The following is an 18,934-nucleotide window of genomic DNA, read 5'->3' as shown; positions in this document are numbered from 1 at the left end:
ATTCTCTTTGTGTCATGACAAGTTGTTCCAAAAACTTAGTGGGCTCAATATGTGACCAACGCAAGGAATACCATTTACAATAGCAATGCCAATATTATCCACTAAATAGGTATTACAGTTTTCAATTGGATTACCATCATCAATAATAACAAGACTTACACTCTGTAGGAAATGATCACTAATCAAGTTATTATGTGAAACAAAATTCTTTCCCTGTCAGAATGTTGAGACGAGAATAACACATGAACTATGACAGATTTGGCCCCCTCCCATTAAAAGTACAATGAAACAGAACTGTTGAAGTACATTGTTTATTACAGAAAGCCAGATTGTGTTTAAACGACAGGTCATTCAGATTTTCACCAAGACAGGTATTGAGGAAGTGTGTTAGGTCAGTGTTATCAGTACTTGTTAGAGCACATATCTTTTCTGAAAGGTTTAAACACCTATTGTTGTTAAAGTCCATGCCCAAAAGTATAATCAGATCCCTTTTAGTTCCTCTGGAGAGGGTCTCAAGATTGCTGGCTAATTGCCAGAGGACACCACATATTTTTGACTTTGAAGCATTGTTATTCAACCTCACTACTGCTAGAAAGCATTAAGATCATAATTTGATGGTAATAATTTGGAAACACTTTTTAGATACTCCCATGTTCATATTGAGAGATTCCATATAATTTGAGACATAACTACATAAGACCCCTTCTTGGGTCTCCCACAGCTGGCCAGCACAGTTAGAGTGTGGTATATTCTATACCCCTTAAAGTGTATATGTTCCAGCAACCAAACTGGAAGCACAGATTGTGAAAATTGGTTGTAAACTTGGCCCATTCGATAGCCACAATTTGTTTTCTTAAACCTGCCACATTCCAATATAAAAGCTCAATGGACCCATGCACAAAAGTTCCAGCAAGGGCAATATCAGAGTGTACAAGTGGAATATCAGTGGGTAAAAAGGTCACCACTGAGGATGTACTGTGGCAAGCCTCCAAAGGTGAGAAAATACCCCCATTAATGGAAACAGAATCAATAGGACAGTCACCCATGGGCAACAAGAACTGGGGGTTGAGGAGGTCTGTAATGAGGCCAGGCAGACACCCAGAGCTTGAGTTTCCTCTTGATCTAGGTAACTCCAACATGCTTGGTGGTTGGTAGAAATTGGCAAGCAGTAGAAAGGTAATGTGATGGTGGGACACTGTCAGGGTACTAGCTGTGCTCCAGATAGAGTCCACTATCAGCGCGATTTTAAAAGATAGGACCACACAGTCACCTGACGAAGTTTTATGGTCACTTCCAACTCATTTTACTCTCCTGGCTATTTTAATGTCTGTGAAGAGGGCCTGTGTTAGCCCTGTTTTGCTACTCACCCAGAGTAATGACTTATTCCTCAGTGAGCCCCATGTTTCATATTCTATGGATGATAAAGTTGGATATTGGCCTAAATGAACACATAATTGTCCAATCCCAGGAGGATATCTAGAAATCCAGGTATGACTGCTGGATTGGCTGCCCTCAGAGTGTGATACTATGGACTGGTTTCATCTCTTTTTAGCCTCTGTCTGGCATTTGGGGAGGCAATACTGAGCCTGCCCTGTTTTTCTAACAGGTATTAGTAGGGCAGTCTTTACAAGCCCCACTGAGGGTGGTAATGCGGTAGCAGTGTCCCACCGAGTCATTATTTCTGCTCTGTCTGCCCCAGTGTGTGCCCCAGATACCTCAGCAAGATTCTGAGTAGCAGTCCGGGAATGCCTAGCCTTCAATATATCCAAACAAGTAGAGGCCGGATCTTCAATTTGATTTAATCTAGTGGACAGGAAATTCATTATAGTCCTCACAACGTAATAGAGGGAATGTACCATTGATATTAAAGTTTTTTATGTGATGACTTAGAAGATGGTTTTGCAGTGGCTCCCTTTCTTTTTAATTTGGCAGGGGCTAGTTTAGAAGTTAACTTAAAATTGGTAGATGACATCTAGTTGTTCCCTACCTCGGTATTCCTGATTTTTAGGCTGGTGTCTGGGTTCCTTGAGCATTTTAATGGTGGTTACAAGTAGAATCACAAACAGATATACAGTCGGACACATTTTGAACACATCCATTACAACCCTTTTGTAAAGACTTTATTGTTCTGTCCATTAAAGGATTAGGTTGCTCAGAATCACACACCTGCAGTGAAGAAACTACTGTGTCTCCTGAACGGGTCAACAAAGTTTCTTCCACTTTCATGATTTGTTTTTCTATTGCCCCCATAGCCCCTGTGATGTAATTCATTAAGCTTGTAAAAGTTTTGCCTGGTGATTTCTTCTTCACCCAGTTATTAGGGGCTTTCCTCTTACCCATCGTTGCAATAGCAATGGCGAGTGGCACTTTTCTGCACCCAAACGTCAAGCTTAGAATCAAACTCAGAAGGTGTAGTCATTTTCATTCAAGTACACCCACTCAGAAGTATAATACTGATCCCAAAGAAATGCTCAACTCAGATTGCCCACTCGCCGGCCACACTATGTCCAGTGTATCATAGGTTGTCAGGAGACAGATTGACCGTGTAATGTAAAAGATAAACCAATGTCAATACAGCCTATGCTGAGAATGAAGAAACAAATTGAAACACCAGACTGGTCAGCCAACTTAATAGTCCAAAAAACAAATACATTAAAATAAGAGCAAGCTCGTAGCAACCAATATAATGAGGACCGGGGGAGCTGAAGGTCCACAAACTGTAGATGAAACAGAAGACCAATTAAGTTCATAAATACCCAGGAAAGCAGTCAGGGGCAGAAAGCAGGCCCCAGGGGTGTGGCCCTGCCATGCTTCTTCCTGATGGTGACAGGCACGGGACAGGCCCTCCCTTGACGCGTGCTGCAGTTGAAGTCTGAGAGCTATATAGCACAAGCGTATGTTGCTCCTCCTGCTGCAGCTGATGGTGCCTGCTAGCACAGAGTCTTATGGGACCTGGAATCCCTTTCCGAATGAGGCAAACAGGTAGATAGTATCCCACACAGCGGGTGAAGTCTGTGCACTATATAGATCAAGGGTAGATTGCTCCTTTTTCTGCAGCTAGTGGGGCCTCCTGGTGTAGAGCTTTCTTGGTCCGGAAACCCCCTCAGAATGCAGCAAACAGGTAAATAGTGTCCCGTGCAGCAGATGAAGTCTTAGCACTGTGCAGCACAAGGGTATGTTGCCCCCACCCCTGCAGCTGGTGGTGCCTTCTCGTGCAGAGGGTTAATGGACCTTGTGTCCCCCTCTGAATGTAGCAAACAGGTCGATAGTGTCCAGCACAGTGGGTGAAGTCTAGGCATTATATAGTGCAAGGGTATGTTGTTTCTTCCCACAGCTGGTAGCACCACCTGGCACAGAGTGTTAAGGACCTGGAATCCACCTCACAATGTGGCAAACAGGTAGATTGTGTCCGATGCAGTGGGTATAGTCTGAGCGCTATATATCACAATAGCATGTTGCTCCCCCCGCAGCTCGTGGCACCTCCTGGAGAAGAATGTTATGGGACCTGTAGTCCCCCTCAGAATGCAGCAAATAGTGAGATAGTGTACCTTAAATTAATGCTGTATGGCAAGCTTACTGCCCCTGACTCCCTCCCACCTTCCCTCCATTGCCTGTGTCTTTGTCTGCCATTCTAGTCTCACTGTTGCCCTCCACAGTGTATTGTGATTTCAGTGCCTGTCCTGCCTGCCCTTCATGGTCAATAGATATATAACGGATTATCGATGCCTCCTCCCAGTCCTAACCAGATTAAAATGCTACTATTGACCTGTAAGTCACTTCCAAAACACAGTATTGAGATTTTCACTCTTCTTGAAAATAATTCCCAGAATGCCCTGTTTTAAACCGAAAACTGGTTTATGTGTCTTCCCCAGGGGTATTTCTTTAGTAGGTCTGATAGGGAATATAAGAGAGAAGGAGGAATAGCCATTATCTTTGAAGATATTTAGAGCTGCACAAGCAAGTCCACTGATATCATGGGCAGTGTATCTTATTTTCCCTTGAACTTTCATCTACTTTCACGTTATCTTGGATCCTCATCTATCGAACCAGGGACCAGCAAGACAATTTGCATCAGTGTTGCCTGACATTTTTGCAGAGAGTAGCCAAAGTAAAGCAAAAGTCACCGTACTAGTCGATCTCAATCTGTATTTTGAATATAGCAAGGATATCTTAGCAAATAGATTGAAACATGATTTTGCAGCATTGTAATTAAATCTACTTACGAGGTCAACAACACATAGCAAGGGCCATATATTGGATCCCATTTTATCCAATCTTACACAGCTAGATGTGGAAAAGGGACTCCGTGTTCTATAGTCAGATCATTTTGTAATCCCCTTTCAGTTTAGCCTTCTCGCTAAAAGGTGGAAAGTAATTTATTGTGTAAAAGATTAGAAGGCAATGCAAAAGATTAGACAGCGGTAAATGCCTCACATCCTATTAAATGCTGAGTTCTACAGGGCTCTTTGTTGAGCCCAACTGTTTTCAACATAAATGTGTTTCCGCTGGCAAAAATTGTACAGGCGCACAGTATAGATTTTGTGTCCTATGCTGATGATATTCAGTCGATTTTAGCACTCACACCTGAAACTAATTAAAAATCAACAGGCTTGCAAATCTGCCTTAACAAGGTCACTGAGTGGTTGCCAGCCAGAAATTGTAAACTCAATGGGGAGAAGACAGAAGTGCTCATTGTTGGCAATAATATATCTTGCTGGAAAGAACTGACATGGCCCTAGTGTCTTGGAAAGCGACTAGTTCTGCTAAGATGGTAAAAAGCCTGGTCTTGGGGATGGACAGCAAACATTCTATGGAGACTCAAGCTAAAAAGCTGTCCACAAACGGCTTTCGGCTGCTTCATATACCAAGGAAGATTGTACAATGGTTACCTCCCTCATCAAAAAGGATTGTTATACAAGCACTGATTAACTCCCGACTTGATTAAGGTAGTTCCTTGTTTTTAGGAAGTCCTTAATATGATCTAAAGCAGCTAGCAGTTATTCAAAATGCCACAGCAAGGTCAGTCTTTAAGGTCTCTAAAGCATTGACGGTCTTACATTGGCTTCCTGTGTGGAAAAGGACCCATTTTAAAGTTTATGTATGACCCAGCAAGCCATTAAGGGAAAAAGCCCCCTTCTCATCTAGAAAATGCTTTCCCTTATGTACCTAGGATTTCACTGCAATCTGAGAGCTCCCTCCTGTTGAACATTCGGAAAATAAGGAAAGCTAGGTGTGGTAGTCGTTCATTTGCCTTCCTCACCACTAAGCTGTAGAATATTCTTCCTCTTAAACTAACACAAGTACAGCAAGAAACTTCCTTTAGGAAACAACTAAAAACCTACTTATTTTAGGTCCAGGATAAAGCCGTGTGGAACTTACAGGTGTTTATCTCAGTGCCGGGAGGCCTTTTGGGGTAGATATGCACTATATAAAACATCACAAATATAATATTATATAAACATATATATATATATATATATATATATATACATTCACTGAAAAAATAAAGGCTACTGGGAATTTATGAATAGCCTCTAATTTTAAATGTATCAAACCATAGAAATTCACCAGTTAGAGTTATCTCAAGTAACTATGACACGTGCCCTAAGGAAACTATAACTCATGCCCTCCCCATGCACTGTTATCTGATCAATAATTTTACTGCAGATGTTACAGTGACATTATCAATGATGTTATCAAAAATATCATGAGTGCTGAAATTTGAGGCGTAATTAACAGTGCATGGCGAGGGTGCGAGTTATACTTGCCTTAGGACACATTCCCAAGACCTACCTAGGCTGAACTTGGCCACAGAGACCCCATCCTCGGGGCCCGGCCATGTGGCCAGAGTGTCTGCAAGGGCACGCAATCTCAATGCTAGGGGCCGTGGGTGGAGCCTAAGGCCAGAATGTCCAAGTTGGCTCCCTGTGTCCTGTGGGTGCCAGCATTGCTGTCACAGAAAGGGAGCTACTAAAGCAGCTCCCTCTCTGTGAAAGCAATAGTTTCCTCTTTCTCCCTGCCTGTATCTTTGCAGGCAGGCAGGCAGACAGAGAAAACTTCAGTTCTGATGAAGGGAGAGCTCTTTGACAGCTCTCCCTTCATTGGAGAAAAGTGTTTATTGTGGCTTAGAGGCAGCTGTTAAAGCTACCGCCAAGCCAGAGAAACCAGATATGTCCGGGGGGTGAGCACCCTGGGAAATAGCTGCAGCTGGCACCTGGGGGCTGGCAGTTCCCAGGGTCATTAGTGGCTCCATGAGTGAGGGCCGTGCAGCCCTTTTCCAGAGTAAATGGCCCCGGGGAGGTGGTGGTCCCTAGGCTATGGGGTCTGAAACAGACCCCGATTTCTTTTTTTAACACTAGCCCCAGGAAGGTGGTCCCTGGGGCTGAAGGGGGGCTGTGCAGCTCCCTTGCACACAATTAAAGAAATGCCCCTGGGATGTGGTGATCCCCGAGGCTGCAGGGGGGCCAGCAAGACCTCCCTGCACAAATTTAACAAGTGCCCTGAGGGAGTGTTGATCCCTGGGGCTCCGGGGGACCAGGTGGCCCCCTGCATTAATTTTGATTAATGCCCCAGGGAGGTAGTGGTCCATAGGGATTTGGGGGGGCACATGGCCCTGCACACAACTACACAAATGCCCCGGGGAAGTGGTGGTCCCCGGGGTGCTGGGTGGGTCCTGATAGCTCCCATATCAAGTAAAAGCCTCGGGAGGAGGTGGTCCCAGGGCTGTGTGGTGCTGGGCAGCCCCCTGTACTTAAATTAAGAATGCCCACGGGACTTAGCCCACCTGGGGTCTTCAAAATGATGAAGGAAGGGAGCCCGCACTTCTTTTTTTCTATAAAATTTTTGCCAGATCCACAGATCTGCTGCGCCTCTAGAGAGAATTTAAAAAAATAATGCTTTTTAGCTGTGGGTGGTCCCTCTGGGATCCTACTACCAGGGCTAAGTGGTCAGGGTGTCCCTGCCCTGGCCCTTTTTCTTCTTTTTACATATTCTCTGGGACTCAGCTAAAACCATGTCCCAACATGATTGCCAACACTTTCTTGTTGAGGTGTTGGCAGCCAATCAGATCTCAGCACGAGATCGGGAGGGGTCACAAAGCCTTTGCGTCTCTATAAATACAAATTTTGATTTCCTTTAATTACTACCAAACAAATGTACAGCAAACAACAAAAATGGCTCTTTCTAAACCAAGAGGTACCTTTCTGCCAGTGGCTTTAGTGCTATCAGTGTTAAAAATTTCCTATGGAAATTAACAATGAAAACACACTAATTTTGTCTCCCCTTTATCTCGGCCCCTACTTGACGGATCACCCCACATTTTTCCAGACAGCAGTTCGTGTCCCTGTCAAATGGTTTTTAGAAAAAATCCTGAAGATTCATCAAGCGTCACTAAAGATACAGGCAAGTAAAAAACTGCTTTTTCTATAGAAACTAGGTCCTAACTATAACTACCTAGTGGTCACCAGCGCTAGGTAATACAAATCTATATATTTTGTAGGAAGCTGGCCTGGTGTGTGGTGGACACCTCTGGTGTTGTCACCTTATATCAGGTCCAGGTGATCCCTATGAGTGAATGTGGGCAGTGTCTAGGAAGCCAGGGCTCTCTAGATGTAGATGTGGATAAGCAGCCAAGACAAATCTAGGAAACATAGAAAGCTTATGCAATACCACAATAGTCACACAGCAAATTATCACACATGAAAGAAACCACACAGTGTTACAAAAATAAAGGTACTTCATTCTAGTAACACAACACTGGATTACTTATAGGCAGTCCCCCAACTGGAGGTAAGTACACACTATCTATATACACAGTAATAATTAGGAAATGGCTCAAGAAATAACTAGCATTAGTAAGAATTTGAAGTGAAAAATAGTTAGATCCCTAAAGGTGAATGAAACCATAAACTAAAGTAGTGGAATGCGAAGTGAAGTCCCCCACCCAAGGATATAGAGTCATTAGAGGGACGCTTGAAGGACTGGGGTACCCAAGAGGTGAGTACATAAGTAACCTCCAGTGACCAGGAGAGCAGAGGTAAGTACCTGGTATTCCCAAGGACTAACAAAAAGACTTAGAAAAGGGATTGTGCAAGAACAGGACCAGACTAGAAGGAACCAAAGATGGATTCTGGCAGAAGAGGACCAGCAAAAAAAGGAAACAGAGACTAGTCCATGAGTGTCCAGTGGAGGAAGAAGTCACTACACACCCTTCGGTGGGGGAAGATCCGGGTCGATGGGGGAAGAAGAAGACAAGCTGTAGAGCCTAGTAGCTGAAGAGGAGTCCTTCTCATGGTACAGATGGTGTCCCACTTCGGTTGTCGGGTCACAGATAGTCAGTGGTTTAGGAGAGCCACAACTAGCCTTGGCAAATGCAAGAAGAAGCAAAAGAAGAGTTGCAAGGCTGAAGGGGACCAGAAAGGTCCAGGGGACTCGACCTTTGGAGGAGAATCCCAGCTGACCGTCAGCAGTCGGGAGAGCCAGCAGAAGCAGTCACAGCCCCCACAGGCAACCCACTGGCAGAAGGCACAGTAAGTTGCAGCGAGTCCCAATCAGCACACCTGGAGAGGAGTCCCACTTTACTGGAGAAGCAGAGAGGAGACTGTTCTTGGCAGGAGGAAGTCCTGGAGGCCGGGGCTACTCGGAGCCCTCATTTCACCTTGAAGCAAGAGACTATGGGCCGTATTTATACTTTTTGGCGCACAACTGCGCCAACGCAGTTGTGCGTCAAAAAATGTAACGCCGGCTAACGCCATTCCAAAGCGCCATGCGGGCGCCTTATTTATGGAATGACGTTAGCCGGCGGAGCTGGCTGGTGTGCGTAAAAAAAAATGACTTACACCAGGCAGCGCTGGCGTAGGGGAAGATGGAGCTTGGGCGTCAAAAAATGGGGCAAGTCAGGCTGAGGCAAAATTTTCGCCTCAACCCGATTTGCGCCATTTTTTTGGACTCCCAACCCCCATTTAAATGACTCCTGTCTTAGCAAAGACAGGAGTCATGCCCCCTTGCCCAATGGCCATGCCCAGGGGACTTCTGTCCCCTGGGCATGGTCATTGGGCATAGTGGCATGTAGGGGGGCACAAATCAGGCCCCCCTATGCCACCCAAAAAAAAAAAAAATACTTACCTGAACTTACCTTAAGTTCCCTGGGATGGGTCCCTCCATCCTTGGGTGTCCTCCTGGGGTGGGCAAGGGTGGCAGGGGGTGTCCCTGGGGGCATGGGAGGGCACCTCTGGGCTCCTTCCGAGCCCACAGGTCCCTTAACGCCTGCCCTGACCAGGCGTTAAAAAATGATGCTAAAACGGCTGGACGTCATTTTTTTTGACCCGCCCACTCCCGGGCGTCATTTTTGCCCAGGAGTGTAAATACGGCGCACATGCCTCGGAGTCATTTTTTAGACGGGAACGCCTACCTTGCATATCATTAACGCAAGGTAGGTGTCCACGCTAAAAAATGCTGCAAACTCCAAGATCTTTGGCGTTAGACGGGTCTAACGCCAAAGTATAAATATGGAGTTAGTTTTGCGTAGGATTTGCGTAAAAAAAAATGACGCAATTCCGGCGCAAACAGAGTATAAATATGCCCCTATAAGCCTTGGTTGCTGCAAAAGTTGTAGTGAACAGGGGTACTTTCCTGCACGGAGATGAAAGGTCTCGCAATCTCCCAAGTTGGACAGCAGGTAGAGAGGATGAATAGGACCACTCCAAATGACCAACTGTGATGCAGGATCCATGCAGTTCGAGAGGACAGCAGATCCACACAGTCGGTTGTCATTGCTGTAGATGCCTGCATTTGCAGGGGAGTGACTCCTTCACGGCAAAGGGAGATTCCCTCTTGCTTCTTGGTGCAGGTTGAAGTTTGGAAAACCCCAGAGGAGGTACAGCTGGGGAAATTTTGCAGTTGCTGGAAGGAGCCAGAGGAAAAATGTTGCAAGGTGAGGTCGTCTCAGGAGTTGCAGTCTTGTCGGTTCCTGAAGAGTCAAGTTGCGGTTCCAGTGGTCAGAACTAGAAGTAAATGATGCAGAGAAGTCCAGATGGGACTTGAATGTCAAATCTGGGATCCCACCCGAAAGGGAGTACCTAAATAACCCTAAAATGGGTTTGTTCACCTTGCAAGGTGACCACCTATCAGGAGGGGTCTCTGACGTCACTTGCCTGACCTAGCCACTCAGATGCTTCCAGGGGCCTCTGCACATTTTGCTTTCAAGATGGCAGAATGAAGTGGCCACCTAGAGGAGTCCTGGGCACCACCCCTGCTGTGGTGATGGACAGGGGAGTGATCACTCCCCTTTCCTTTGTCCAGTTTTGCACCAGAAACCGGGGGTCCCTGAGCTGGTACAAACTGGTTTATGGAAGGAGGGCACCTAATGTGTCCTTCAAAGCAAACCGGTGGCTTGGAGAGGCTACCCCTTCCAAGCCTTGTAACACCTATTTCCAAGGAAGAGGGTGTTGCCTCCCTCTCCCACAGTAAATGCTTTGTTCTGCCTTTCCCTGCTTGAGCTGGTCAAGCATCCGGAGGACAGAAACCTGTCTGAGGGCTGGCAGCAGCACAGGCTACCCAGAAAACCCTAGACGACTGGTAGGAGCTATACTGACGGGTGTAGGAGCTATACTGAGGGGTCCTCTAAGGAGCCCCCAAAGTGCATGGAATCACACAACCAATACAGGCATTAGTATTGGGGAATGATTCTAACATGTTTGATACCAAACATGCCCAGGTTCGGAGTTACCATTATGCAGCTGGACACACAGGTAGTGAGTGACCTGTGTCCAGTACATGGGTAAAATGGCTTTGCCGCACTTACGAAGACCAGTTCAATGGAACTGGAGTTTGTAGCAGCACCTCTGCTCATGCAGGGGTACTCTCACACACATGGACCTGCATCTGCCCTCTGGGCTGGGAAAGCCTATCATAGGGGTGACTTTCAGTGACCTGGTGCACCTTTTCACACAGGCTGCAATGGCAGGCCTGCAGACACATTTTGCATGGGCTCACATGGGTGGCATAATACATGCTGCAGACCACGGGGGACCCCTGGTGTCCCAATGGCCTGCATACCTAAGTATCATATACCAAGGACTTATAAGGAGACACCAGTATGCCAACTGTGGAGTGCACAAAGGTCCTAGGCAACACATTTAGAGGGAGAGAGCACAATCACTGGGATCCTGGTAAGCAGAATCCCAGTGAAACCAGTCTAAGCATTGATAGCAGGCAAAAAGTGGGGCTAACCATGCCAAAAAGAGGGTACTGGTTTTGTATGTTTAAAATGTGAGCTTTACTATCACATCACAGTAACCTTTGTTTTTTTAAGTGACCTTCCTTGTTTTAAAAAAATTCTATTTCTTAACTATAACACCCCGTAACCTTTTGTTTTTTTCAGTGAATTACTGTTTTTTTATAAGCATAGTCATTTTCATTACTATACGTTAATCCGGTATTGAGGAGGTTGGCCACAGGGCCTGACCTGCATCCAGGCCCTGAGGTCCACCCCCTATAACTAACCAACCTTGCACCATGTACAGCCTTTTCCATGTGCAGCGGAGGTTGCCTGCAAGACCTGGCCTGCAGCCAGACTCTGCGACCAACCCCCTTAACCACCCAACTCCATGCTGTGCATGGGCTCACATGGGTGGCATAATACATGCTGCAGACCACGGGGGACCCCTGTTGTCCCAATGGCCTGCATACCTAAGTACCATATACCAAGGACTTATAAGGGGACACCAGTATGCCAACTGTGGAGTGCACAAAGGTCCTAGGCAACACATTTAGAGGGAGAGAGCACAATCACTGGGATCCTGGTAAGCAGAATCCCAGTGAAACCAGTCTAAGCATTGATAGCAGGCAAAAAGTGGGGCTAACCATGCCAAAAAGAGGGTACTGGTTTTGTATGTTTAAAATGTGAGCTTTACTATCACATCACAGTAACCTTTGTTTTTTTAAGTGACCTTCCTTGTTTAAAAAAAAATCTATTTCTTAACTATAACACCCCCGTAACCTTTTGTTTTTTTCAGTGAATTACTGTTTTTTTATAAGCATAGTCATTTTCATTACTATACGTTAATCCGGCATTGAGGAGGTTGGCCACAGGGCCTGACCTGCATCCTGAGGTCCACCCCCTATAACTAACCAACCTTGCACCATGTACAGCCTTTTCGATGTGCAGCGGAGGTTGCCTGCAAGACCTGGCCTGCAGCCAGACTCTGCGACCAACCCCCTTAACCACCCAACTCCATGCTGTGCATGGTCCTTTGCCCGTGAATGGTGGGAGTTGGCTGAAGCCTCTCTGGGTCCGAGAATAGGTGGGAGAGAGTCTATCTGGGGTGAGAGTGGCTGTGAGATTATCTCCCTGGGTGTGAGAGAGCACACATCAATGTTTTAGTAGGTGTGTCAGTGTGTGTGCAGGTCCGTGAGTGGGTGCATGAGGTTGTCAGTGGGTCTGTGAGTGGATGCCTAACTGCCTGAGTGAGTCTGTGAGTTTATGCATGAGGGTCTGACTGGGGCTAAGAGTGGGTGCCAAAGAGTCAGATTAGGTCTTTGTGTGGGTCTTTGAGTGGGTGCGTAAGCGTCTGAGTGGGTGTGTGAGTGAGAGAAAGAGATTGAAAGAGAGAGAGAGAGAGTCAGAGGAAGAGAGGGCGTTAGTGCAGTTTAGCATCGGAAAGTATAAATCAGGGCCATATTACCTTAAAGAAACTCCTAAAGGCTTCCCCAATCTCCTCACTGCTTCTGCTAATACACCCGCATGTCTTACTGTGTATTTCTTTCACCCTATTCCTAACTAAGTCCGATTTTATTTTCCAGGCCACCAATTTACCACAGTTTTTCCCATACTCAAAGTGAGCCACCCCAGTTTTCCCCATACTCAAAGTGAGCCTCCCTGTTCACTTCACAACTTTTCTTAATTCTTCTCTCTATCACGACTGCAAGCTCGTACTGCAATTCCACATCTAACTTTCGCAGTTGGTCAGCTTTCCCATCATCAAGATCCGGATGCGCCAATCTCTGCTTTATCTGATGCATGTGCTCTTCTGGCCTACTAATCTCTTATTTATATGCCTTCCTCTTGAAAAAGGCCACCCTCATCAGTCTCCCTCTTAAAAAAGGCTTAAAGGCATCCCACACCAAAGCTGGCAAAGCCAACCCCCCATTAAAATTGAAAGATTCCTCTGCATCTGCACATACTTCTGATACCACTTTCTCATCTTATAATAGAGTTCTATCTAGAGTCCACCTACTCTGGTGGGCCTTGTCCAGATGCCAATCCTGCTGTGAAGTCTCTCTTTCCGTACAGACCAGTGATTTAGGCAAAACCCTAAAATATGTCCTTAACGAAGGAGTGATCTTGGGTCTTTCACTCAATGGCTTACTACCTTTCAAGTTAGGAATAACTTTAGCTACATTAACTTGACTCCCTTGATTATCAGGACTGGTTGTTGTAAGGGGGGGCCTCACCAATGAGAGCACATAAATCTTGCACTAATGTACTTCTACTTTGATCAGTGGTGGCTGTCAATCTCATTACTCAAATATGCATGAACAAGAACACATAAAGGCATGTTCAACTGATTTGGGCTGCTAGGATTACTCTTAGATTGTTCTCAGATTACTCTTGACAAACATGGTGTAATACCACCCTGCACACCTAGAGAAATCTTGTCACATGAACTTTCACAAGTCTTACCATTAGCTTCAAACATTGGAACCACACAGTCTCAGAACACATTTAGAATTACATGCTATCATTTCAACCACTGCTGTAAAATCACTTGCAATTACAGTCTTTCCCACCTAAAGAGCACATTTTCTCAAATCAAGAACAAAAGTGCCAGCAAGAACATGGGAATAGAAGAGAAAAGACAAGACAAGAAACGAAACAAAACATTGGGACCCTTGGGGGTTTATCAATATCCAGTCCCACCCAACCTAGGGTGGGGATACCAAAATGAGCCATGAGGGGAGCATGCACTCCTCCTGTAGCTCCCACTATCCCAGGGCGTTCTGTTCGTGGTGACCCAATCTTCCTGGGGATACCACAACCTTGAAAGGGGTTAAAACACTTTTGTGCCTCTCAATGCATTGTGGGTGGTGTGCATATGTGATACATAGCCCTCATACTGCACTGCGGAGAGATGCAATGCTGTCATGGATGGATCACCACCTGGTTGTGCCCAGTCCCACCTGGACACCCCCCACACCAGGTATGTTGTTCCTCATTCGGGAGCAGCGAGGGAAGTCCACCCCTGGCTGCTCCCGGCAGATCACTGCACAGAACCGGCCTTTCATTTAGTATCTGCCTTCTCCGGTGGGCAGATGCATATAGCTGTGGCTGGACGGGCTCCTCTGCACCATCAGAGCCACGGGATGGGGTCCAGGCCCCCATCTAACCTTCATGGGGAGCGTGATGGCGCTTCCCAACTTCCTCCTCTTGATGGGGCCTGGGAATGGGGTCCAGGTCCCTCTGGCTATTTTCATTTTGGGGGGCGCAACGGCACTCCCCAGCTAAATTTTCAGTGTTGGACCATGGAATGGGGCCCGGGAACCCTCTGCAGTGCTTCACAGGGAGTGCAATGTTGCTCTCCGGCTTCATCTTTGGCCTCTGACCCCTTCCACAGCTGGCAGCCATCTTCGTGGCGGATACTAAGGTGTCCCCCCGCTTCACTTCTCGACTGGGCTTTGGGACGGGGTCCAGGGCCCTTTTTACAGTTTCATTGGGACCCTTGGGGGGTTATCACTTTCCAGTCCCACCCAACCTACGGTGGGGACACAAAACTTTGCTGTGGGGGGAGTATGCCCCCCCTTGGCGCTCCCCAACTTGGCCTTCTCTGTGGGGCCCCAGTATGGGGGCACCAGAGAGTCCGTTCAAGCACCTTCATGGGGCGCGACAGCACCCCCTGATTTTACTTTGGGCCGTGGCATCATTTTTTTTACGCTACTGTAGTGCAAACAGTCCCCCACACAGCACTGCATCAACAAACTAGCTCAATGGGATCATTGCGCTAGTTTTCACATCCTTGCACCACATTATACCTGGGCCAGGTATAATGTATGCGAGGTGCGCATTTTCCCACAATAAAGGCCCGCAGAAATGGTGCAATTTAATCTACAAGATTTCACTGCGTAATTCTGTGCCTTCAGAGCATAAGTTTTTTAATGCCTGCTCAGGGCATGCGTTAAACTGACGCTGTGCTGTTTACAATAAGCCCCTCCTAGCATTGCTGGACTAGCGTCAACATTTTTGACGCTAGTCCACCAATGCTAAGGTTTAGCACGACAACTGCATCAGAATTTCTGATGCAGCTGTGGACACTGTGCGGCATGGAGCACTATATTGTAAATAAAGCGCCCCATGGCGTCATTAGGAGGGCGCAGGACGACACAAGAAAACTGGCACATCGATCGCAATGCACCAGGTTCTTGTAAATGAGGCCCTCAATGCTTCAAGTTTTACTAGTTTGACTCAATCAAGATGACTCCAGGTGTGCCACACTTTTGTAATACTGTTAGCGCTCTTGTAGTTCTTTAGAATACTCTGGGACACTGCAGAAGAACACAAGAGAATCAGCTGACAGCCTGCTCCTGTTGAAGTACACATTTTACTGAGAATGTCAGACTTCATTCTCATATGGCTGAGAAAGACAGTGTGAATTTACTGAAAATATGCTCTCATTTTAGCTTCTGGAGCACCTTCTATCAGCTCTGTGGGAAATTCATGAGAAAACTGTTTTCTCTCAAACATGATTCATGCAATCCCAACAGGATAAAATCACCTTAGAATACACCAAAATTCCTAAAATTAGTATGGTACCATTAACACATGATTTATGTGTGACTAAAATTTGTTATCACCCACATACATTCTCCTTTTGTGATCATCCAAACCTGCCATTCACTACAATGTAATTAAATGGGGTTCTATCATGTTTATTGGTCTAAAGATGGCTGCCAGCACTTCCTTGTTAAAATGCTGCCAGCCAATCAGATTTCACCATGAGATCTCTGCTGAGGCTAATCCCAGACATTCAAACGTGGATTTCCTTTAATTTCTCTAAATCTACTGAATGAATTGACACCAAAAAAAGCTCAATGTGCTGAACAAAATCTAGAGTTTTATGTCTAGCCAAGTTTAATGTAATTCCATCCAGCAGTTCAGGCTGTAACCATGTTCAAAACTCTTAAGGAAATTAACATGACAATTGCACTTTTTATGACACCCCCTTTTTCTTGGTCCCCTCTTGACAGGTCACCCTGAAACTTTACATGCACAACAGGAATCTCCGGCACACTTTTGTTTGAAAAATTTCATGAAGATTTGTCAAACTCTAACTACCTACTGGTGGTCGCCACTAGGTAGTCATAGTTAGGACCTAGTTTCGCTAGAAAAAAGCGTTTTTTGTTTTGCCAATAACTTTGGTGCCATTTGATGAATCTTCATGAAGAAAAAACGACGCTCACCTCAGTTCTGAACATTTTCGTAATGATCCATCAAGCAGGGGGGTACCAAAAAAAATAATTTTTTCATAGGGATTTTGAACAGCAATAGTGGCCAAACCACTGGACAGAATTATACCAAATTTAGTAGAAATGTAGCTCTTGGTCCAGAAAGAGGCCTTTTTGTTCTTTAGTGTATATCCGTTCAGTAGCTTTTGAGAAATTAAAGGAAATCCAAATTTGCATATATAGGGATGCAAAGGATTTACAACCTCTCCCGATTTTGAGCTGAGATCTAATTGGCTGCAACAAGGAAGTGTTGACAGCCATGTTGGGACTCGGCTCCAGCCAAGCCTCAGACAAAAGTGAAAATATAAGAGAAGGGGCCAGGGCAGAGTCACCCTGGCCCCTTGGCTCTGGAACTGTGATCCCAAAGGAACCACCCCAGGGCTAAAAAGCATTTTTTTGAAATGTTAAAATTTCAATTCGCGGAGAAGCTTGCAAGTCATCCACCTCGTAAACTATTGCAGCTGTGCCACCAAGTAGTAGAATTCAAAATCAGGTACAGCTTGTCCTCCCTCAGTCGAAGGTCTCTGGAGTGTGGACATTGCAACTCTCCTGCAGCCAGAGCCCCAGAAGAAGCTTGTTACAATGTTGTCCATATCCCGAATGGATGACCTGGCGATCCAGATCAGTAGGGTTATGAAGAAAAAGAACAAGCATGGGAGGGCAATAATCTTCATTAGTGCCACCCACCCTGCTACGGACAGCAAAAGTATTCCCCAAAAGGAAGCACTGGTCGTCTAGTAAGTCTGTGGAGTCATGATAAATATGGACCCCAAAATAAGGCAGGCTTTGTGGTTCCCACCGCAGTGCCCTGAGCTCCCTTTGGGAGGCCCTAGAAGTTTGCATCGGAAACAGGTAAGATTTCTGCCAATTAAGGTGGAGACCCGAGAGGGATCCAAAGTGCTCCAGCAGATTCTGGGCATTCCTCAGATCCATCTCAGTGTCATGTAAAAAGAGCAAGAAATCATCTGTGTACAATGCAATATGGTGAATCTGAGCTTCCGCCATGATTCCCCAGTACATGTCTCACGTCCTTCCATAGCATGCCAGCGGCTCTATGGTCAGGGCAAATAATAGGGGTGACAGGGGGCAACCCTCCCTGGTGCCCCTCTCTATCCTGTAGCTCTCTGAGATTGTCCCCATGGTGCAAAACTTGGCTAAAGGATACGTGTTGAGAAACCGTGTTGAGGCAAGGAATCCCTGACTCAGGGTAAAAATGGGCCATATCTCTATAGAGAAATGGCTATTCCAAGCTATTGAAGGCTTTCTTGATATCTACAGCAAAAACTCCAGGGTCCACTCTATTATACGTGTTGGCCTCTAATATCGAACAAAGCCTATTAATGCTATCAGCCGTGTTGCAGCTCCGGATAAATCCTGTCTGGTCTCATGTATAATGGTGGAAATATGTGGCAAGAGATGGGCAGCCAGAATCCTACTCAATATTTTATAATCAGTGTTTAACATAGACAAGGACTGCCCACTCGCCATGCACAGTTTTCTATTACTGCAAATGTTACAATAATATTAATAATGATGTTATCAAAGATGTCATGAGTGATGTAATGAGTGGGGTAATTGGTAGTGCATCGTAAGTGCGTGAGTTGTAGTTACCTTAGGGCACGAGTTATAGTTCCTTGAGCTAACCATAACTGCAGAATTTCAACATTTTTAAATTCTATTTACTAACTATAACGTCCCTGTAGCCTTCTGATTTTTCTGTGAATGTCTATATGTTTTTTAAAGTAAAATAATTTTACTTGCTATACATTAATCCAACCACCACTGCGCAGGGCCTTCAGCCGTGCACAGTGGGGGTTGGCCGCAGAGTCTGGGGCCAACCCACTATAACTACCCAACCCAGGACCATGCACAGCCTTTGCTCCTTGGACAGCATAGTGCTCTAGCTGTGCTTTAAGCAACGATCTGGTGACAGAGATACTCACTCTATCACTTAGTTTGATCCCTACATCAGTCATTCTCCTTCCTATTGGGTGTAGCAAGGCAACAGTGATTTAATAGTGTTTTAGGGTGCAAGAGGACAGACAGCAGCACTTGGAATGACACCTATGTTGTTCCCAAGCTAGTCTCCACTTCTGGGCAGTCCCTCCTAAACGCTTCGGACTAACTGGTCGGCATGCTGTCAGTCTGGCGGATGGTCATCTTGAAAGGACCACTATGGTGGATGGTTGTTTTGGTCTTCTCATTGCCCAAAAGACATTTTAAAAAATGGTTCTCCCCTTAGTCCTTTGAAGCTGGTCCAGTGTGTAACTGCCAGATGTGCAACAGGACAAGTCAACACTGACTTTGACTTGTCTTGGACTTCTGCTACCTTCTCTCGGCAGGCTGGGCAGATCCCAGTACTGAGGCCGTCCCACACCTTATCCAGCAGCTCTTTACAGACTTTCCAGGTCCTGTTCCCTCATGCCATGAAGACTAT

This window comes from Pleurodeles waltl, chromosome 3_1, assembly GCF_031143425.1.
Source record: "Pleurodeles waltl isolate 20211129_DDA chromosome 3_1, aPleWal1.hap1.20221129, whole genome shotgun sequence".
Lineage (NCBI taxonomy): Eukaryota > Metazoa > Chordata > Amphibia > Caudata > Salamandridae > Pleurodeles > Pleurodeles waltl.
This window is presented reverse-complemented; position numbering follows the sequence as displayed.